This window comes from Armigeres subalbatus, chromosome 1 (genome assembly GCF_024139115.2).
Source record: "Armigeres subalbatus isolate Guangzhou_Male chromosome 1, GZ_Asu_2, whole genome shotgun sequence".
NCBI lineage: Eukaryota > Metazoa > Arthropoda > Insecta > Diptera > Culicidae > Armigeres > Armigeres subalbatus.
In genome coordinates this window covers 109,598,865-109,606,669 of record NC_085139.1, presented here as the reverse complement: position 1 = coordinate 109,606,669, position 7,805 = coordinate 109,598,865, and positions in this window count along the sequence as shown.

The window sequence follows — 7,805 nt, the reverse complement described above, 5'->3', positions numbered from 1 at the left end:
GGCACTAAGGTGGCCAAAACCGGTACACTTTCCCTATGTCTTAATAAAATTCAACGCATTTAAAATTGATTCCATTTTATTTATAATCATTTGGATTTATTTTATACAAATATGCCGTTATTTTACGTTTACCCATACGCTTTACCCCGCCCTGCCTTAAAGTATCCCTGGCAATGCGGCCACACATTGTTGAGGTTCCAAACCTGACGAATATCCACCTCGACAATCAGAAGCAACCTTGGAAGCAATAATTTCTATCAGCTTCCTCTTCGGCGGCCAGAATTTTCTGCTACTCATGCGATTTGTTTGCTGAATTTATTTATTCATCTAAATCCTGAGAAGTATAAAAACATAGAAAAGTTGTTACTATTATTAAAATGCTTTTAAATAAATTGCTTACCTGTTGCTTTACAAAAACTGCAAATTTGAAGAACAAAACTTTCTTTTATTTTTTCTCCAAATTCTGTTTATGACAGATTGTCACTGGCTGCCAGTTACAATATTTTTTTCTGATTGGTGTTGCCAGAAACATAAAATGTAAAAGTAAGTTTGATTATTTTACAAGTTTTGTTGCAAGTGCTCTCACTGTGAAAATAACAATTTTACACTGAGAAAAAAACATTCATATCAACCATTTACCATTTAACTTGAACATTTTAGCACTCAAAAATATCAAATTTGTCTTCCTTTCAAAGTAACATTAGAAAATGTTGAAAATTTCACAACTTTTTTTTTCTCTGTGTAGTTTATCCAAGATGATTAGAAATCGACATGGATTCCAGGCTGAATTGACAAATATTTGTCATCATGACAAACGGGCAGCGGGGACTATGTCCAAGGGCTTGACGATCCCTCCCCAGGCCATCTGCGAGTTGTGGGGCTTGGCTAGAATGTAGTGGGGTTTGACAGTTGGCCCTGTTAAATTCCTATAAAAACTGCATGTATCCGCAAGTTGGCCCCACCAAAGCGACCGTGTGCCGCTCAATGCGCACAAGCCCAAGTCCTGGTGTTAGGTGGGACGCTAAACAGCCCTGACACGACGGCCCTTCGACGAGACAGGAGGTTCGCGCAGGCCCAATAAGCCGCCTAGAAAACCAATCATTACGAACAATATAAGAGATAATGCGACTCGATATAATCGGCAAAGACCTAGGCGACGAATAAAGGATCACGGAAGCTTGGAACATGGAACTGCAAGTCACTAGGTTTCACAGGTTGCGACAGGATGATCTACGATGAATTACATCCCCGCAACTTCGACGTCGTGGCGCTGCAGGAGATTTGCTGGACAGGACAGAAAGTGTGGAAAAGCGGGCATCGCGCGGCTACCTGCTACCAAAGCTGTGGCACCACCAACGAGCTGGGAACCGGCTTCATAGTGCTGGGTAAGATGCGCCAACGCGTGATTGGATGTGCAAGCTGAGGATTAAAGGCCGTTTCTTCAACTATAGCATCATCAACGTGCACTGCCCACACGAAGAAAGACCCGACGACGAGAAAGAAGCGTTCTACGCACAGCTGGAGCAGACATACGATGGATGCCCACTGCGGGACGTCAAAACCGTCATCGGCGACATGAACGTACAGGTAGGAAGGGAGGAAATGTATAGACCGGTCATCGGACCGGGTAGTCTGCTGTAAACTCCGCAGCCTCCCGCGGAATGGTAGTCCGAAGCACCTTCTTTCCCCGCAAAAATATCCGCAAGGCCACATGGAGATCACCTAACCAGGAAACGGAAAATCAAATCGATCACGTTCTAATCGATGGTAAATTCTTCTCCGACATCACGAACGTCAGCACTTACCGCAGTGCGAATATTGAATCCGACCACTACCTCGTTGCAGTATGCCTGCGCTCAAAACTCTCGACGGTGTACAACACGCTTCAAAGTCGGACGCCGCGGCTTAACATTGGGCGGCTACAAGACGGTAGACTAGCCCAAGAATACGCGCAGCAGCTGGAAGTGGCACTCTCAACGGAAGAGCAGCTAGGCGCAGCGTCTCTTGAAGATGGCTGGGGAGATATTCGATCCGCCATTGGAAGTACCGCAGTGAGCAGTTAGTTGAGGAGAAGAATGCAGCATACGCGAGACTGCTACACCGCACGAGGGTCAGTGAGGCACGATATAAACAGGCGCGGAACAGACAAAACTCGATTTTCCGGAGGAAAAAGCGTCAGCAGGAAAATCGAGACCGTGAAGAGACGGAGCAACTGTACCGTGCTAATAACACACGAAAGTTCTATGAGAAGTTGAACCGTTCACGTAAGGGCCACGTGCCACAGCCTGATATGTGTATGGACATAAACGGGAACCTTCTTAAGAACGACCGTGAGGTGATCCAAAGGTGGTGGCAGCACTACGAAGAGCACCTGAATGGCGATGTAGCAGACGAAGATGGCGGTATGGTGATGGACCTGGGGGAACGTCCGCAGAACATAATTCTACCGGCTCCGGATCTCCAGGAAATCCAGGAGGAGATTGGCCGACTGAAGAACAACAAAGCCCCTGGGGTTGACCATTTACCAGGAGAGCTATTTGAACACGGTGGTGAGGCACTGGCTAGAGCGCTGCACTGGGTCATTACCAAGATTTGGGAGGAGGAAGTATTGCCGCAGGAGTGAATGGAAGGTGTCGTGTGTCCCATTTACAAAAAGGGCGATAAGCTGGATTGTAGCAACTACCGCGCAATCACATTGCTGAACGCCGCCTAAAAGGTACTCTCCCAAATTGTATGCCGTCGACTAGCACCAATTGCAAGGGAGTTCGTGGGGCAGTACCAGTCGGGTTTTATGGGCGAACGCTCCACCACGGACCAGGTGTTCGTCATTCGCCAAGTACTGCAGAAATGCCGCGAATACAACGTGCCCACACATCATCTATTCATCGACTTCAAAGCCGCATATGATACAATCGGTCGGGACCAGCTATGGCAGCTAATGCACGAACACGGATTTCTGGATAAACTGACACGGTTGATCAAAGCAACGATGGATCGGGTGATGTGCGTAGTTCGAGTTTCAGGGGCATTCTCGAGTCCCTTCGAAACCCGCAGAAGGTTGCGGCAAGGTGATGGTCTTTCGTGTCTGCTATTCAACATCGCTTTGGAAGGGGTAATACGAAGAGCAGGGATTAACACGAGTGGTACAATTTTCAATAAGTTCGTCCAGCTATTTGGTTTCGCCGACGACATAGATATTATGGCACGTAACTTTGAGAAGATGGAGGAAGCCCACATCAGACTGAAGAGGGAAGCCAAGCGGATCGGACTAGTCATCAACACGTCGAAGACGAAGTACATGATAGGAAGAGGTTCAAGAGAAGACAATGTGAGCCACCCACCGCGAGTTGACATCGGTAACCAAAGATCAAACAAACGCGTAACCAAAGATCTTTCGACTTGTTTCAAAAGTGCTACAACCCCTTTGTGGCACATAGAATAGCATGCGTCCATTGCATAGGTTCACGGTCATCCAAGAAAACTATGGAATAGGCCTTAAGATCTATATGCGTAACCAGAGCTCTTTCGGCTTGTTTCAAAAGTGGTACATAGAATAGAATGCGTCCATTGCATAGGTTCATGGTCATCCAAGAAAACCCTGGAAAAGGCTTTAAGTTCTACACGCGTAGCCATAGCTCTTTCGGCTTGTTTCAAAAGTGGTACAACCCCTTTGTGGCACATAGGATAGAATGCGTCCATTGCATAGGTTCATGGTCATCCAAAAAAACCCGGAAAAGGCCTTAAAATCTACACGTGTAACCAGAGCTCTTTCGGCTTGTTTCCAAAGTGGTACAACCCCTTTGTGGCACATAGAATAGAATGCGTCCATTGCATAGGTTCACATTCACCCAAGAAAACTTTGGAATATGCCTTAGGATTTACACGCGTAACCAGGGATCATTCGACTTGTTTTAAAAGTGGTACAACCCCTTTGTGGTACATAGAATGGAATGAGTCCATTGCTTAGGTCAAGGCTTAGGTTCACGGTGATCCAAGAAAACTCTGGAATATGCCTTAAGATCTACATGCGTAACCAGAAATCTTTCGGCTGGAGCCTGGAGCCCACGACAACAACAACAACTACTTGGAATACAAACATATACTATACATATACTAGGGGTCACACAACTCGTTCATTCTTCAATAATTGCCTCCATTACGGAGATTGATCAACAGACCTTGACTATATGGAGTTCGTAGACTATCTGGAGCCCACGGCATTAACAAGAACTACTTGGAATACAAACATATACCATGACGGGGTCACACAACTTGTTCATTCTCAAATAGCTGCCTCCATTGCGGAGGCTGATCTACAGATCTTGACTGTATGGAGTTCGTAGACTATCTGGAGCCCACAACAACAACTACTTGGAATACAAACATATACTAACTAGGGGTCACACAACTCGTTTATTCTCCAATAACTGCCTCCATTACGGAAATTGAACAACAGACCTTGACTGTATGGAGTTCGTAGACTATCAGGAGCCCACGACAACAACAAAAACTATTTGGAATACAAACATATACCAACTAGGGGTCACATAACTTGTTTATTTTTCAATAACTGCCTCCATTACTTAGGTTGATCCACAGGCCTTGAATCTATGGAGTTCGTAGACTAACTGGCACCAGTGACAATATCAAGAACTATTTGGAATACAAACATATACCTAGAAGGGGTCACACAACTTGTTCATTCTTCAATATCTGCCTCCAATACGAAGGTTGATCAACAGAACTTGAATGTATGGAGTTCGTAGACTACATACAACCCATGACAACAGGTAATACCACTTCGCATGTAAGCTTAAGTTCTGTTACTAGAACATCCGCAGTACTTAGATCATCTAAAAACAACCTTCGAAACTAATCCAAATTTGCCTCATATAAATGCTTGAAACTTTTTCTACGCTCCTATAGAGCGTAAAAAGAGGGAGCGTTATTTCTAATTTGGAGCGTAAAAAAAGGGAGCGTTAGTTGGAATCTTGAGCGTAAAAAGAGGGGCGCGAAAAAAGGGAGCGTAAAAGGAGGGAGCGCAAAAAGAGGTTTTGCAGTAGTCCGTTTTCCTCTGACCTCTGCAATAGCAATTTTAAGGTTGGCAACTGAAACATTACCATTCTTATACAATTAAAAAAATAGTTGTATTACTTACAAATCAACTTTTGAGAAAACCCTTTTTTGCGCGTAATGGACGACTGAACATTATAATCTGAGAGAAAGAAGACAGCTCGCTTTATTTACGTTCATCCTAATGTCTCCGCGATCCAGTCACTGCGAACCGAAAAAGTAAACACTGCGATGCAACTTCAAATGGTCGTAACCAAAACTATTTATTTGACGATTTATTTTCGCAACTTTTCTTATATCTGCTACAGTGAATTGAACCCGTAATTATCCATGTGAATGATCCCGTATTATGAGAAATCGGGTTTGTTGCACGTTATGAAGTTCATAACCATTAAAATCAGCTAATTCGAACAAGTTTTTATTGGAGTGAAAAATGTTACTTCCGACGTTATGAAATGATACTTTGATTTGTTGAGTTTCCTCGGTTTCCATACAAATAAAGAAGAAGAAGACATAGTAAATAAACGATCTATCAGTGAGCTGGCTTCTCTCTCTCAGATTATAATCATTATCTGACAGATACACGTAACGCTTGTCGCAATCATGATTCACGGCCATGGCTGCGGTTGTTATGACTCACGATTTTAGTCAATTTGATCATGAAATCATGAGTCATAATCGTGATCTCATGAAATAAGAAGGATCATGAATTCATGATTTTCAAATCATGAAAGCGGCAAGGGATTTGTTTCCGTCGTTTCCTTGTACCCAGTAATTCCATTAAGACATTGATGAAAAATGATTCGATATCTGTCGAAAGCAATCTTGCTCTGCGAGCAGGGTTATTCGATATTGATTGAAATGTCACTTTTAAGTTTAATTTCAGCTTAATTCTCCAAATGAGGCACACTAATAGAAGCAGTGATGCGATTCCACGCGTTGCTGTGATGAGATAGTTCGACCACCATCCGTTGGAGCGCTTTAGTCGCGTTCGCCTGTTTTTTACAAGATTGGGCTACATTAGTAGAAGCATAAGTACTAGAACGCTAGTGGCGCTGTAGTTATTTGAATTATATTGCCAAATTAGGCTTCAGGTTCATTTAGGGTCCTGACATTTCAGGTACCGAGTTTCCAATCATAGTCCTTATTTCGTTGCCGGGTCGGTTGCCAAAAATAACGTTCTCTTTTTCTTCTATCTCCATTTTTCGTGGTATTTGAGAGGCTTCAGTAAGCTACCTTACCGGGGTCGCGTTACCTACATCGCGATGATGGGGCTGCCACCTTAGGTATAGCTGACGCGATACAGCATTTCGTTAATCAGCCGCTGGGTACCAGGCAGACGCTGTTTGAGCCGCACCTCCTGGTGAACAGACGCTCGAGGCGTACCTTCTCACTCTAGCTGATGTCAGAAGGACAACAGTGCCCAGGCTGCACTACCAGCCAAGTACACAACCCTTAGCTGGCGGTCTTTTGTCATCGGACGACCCGTGGAAGCGTGAGATAGGGACTTGTGGGGACCAGAGCTCTGTTGGGCGCTCCTTCCTTGATGTCAACCCACCATTTTGCAGCCCAATTGAAATACCTATCTGCAGAAAAAAAATCATCGATTTCTGAGATAAGTTTTTTTTTGTAATATCGATTTTAATTTTTAAACTATTTTTTTTAGTGTAGAAATCGGTTTTTTATTTTTTGGATATTTTCCAAAAAAACTTGTGGGAATTTCACGACAGTGCGCCATACAAGACGTTTTTGTAGGTCTTGTCATTTTAGAGTTACATCGATTTTTAAAAAAATGAGAAAAAATTGGGCCCTTATCAAATATTACTCTTGACCATTTTTGAAAAACCAAGTATGCAGAGTGGCTTAGAAATACCATATCTTTATGATTTTCTTTCCCTAATGCGCCTTTCCAACAACTAACTGACACCACAATTAATAATTATCCCAACAGTGCTATTTTATATTAACGCATTTGCCCAAAAGTACACGCGGCGCTCCCCAAAGGAAATGACGCACCGCATTTTTTGCTGCCCGTATACTCGATTCTTATGGGGAGATAACATTGGGCCGTTTACTAGGGTGCGGTTGTTCCTTTCGTATGTGGAACGCCTCGTGGAATCTTGTACAAATGCGCTTTTGGAAACATTACAACAGCCGCGCGGTGTATCGTATTGACAGCACTCTACAATAATCAACCCTTTCTTCATATAAAATGCTGGTTCGTTGAGGTTGAATGATCTGCAGCAATACACCGAGGACCACCGCCAATGCGATAGATTTCCGTTGAAAATGGTTCTAGCGCCGCTTTGATGCGTCCGCTCTGCGTGAAATTTTTGTTCAAACTGAGGATTAGATTCAAACCCGCAAGTGATTGATTTTGATGTCTGTGATAGTGATGCATGTACGTGATTGGTTGATTTACATATTTCTAAACTTTCTATCAATAAAGAGTTAAAAATCAGTATTTCACATAAATGCAAAGAAGCGTTGACTCATCCTTGATCGAATGGTAAAAAAAAATGAAAATTCATCGAGAAACAGCTGAGATATTGAAGTATAAAATCTATCATATTTTCGTGACGGTCCCTGATTTTCGCAATCGTAAAGTGTTCCCCAATATAGAAAAGACAGAAGTAGTCCTACGTCATAACCCCGGAACGCAAGGGCCGATTGTGCCAAATTTCAATAGCGAAAAATTAGGAAGGATTCCGCATCGAATGCAACCAGTTGCA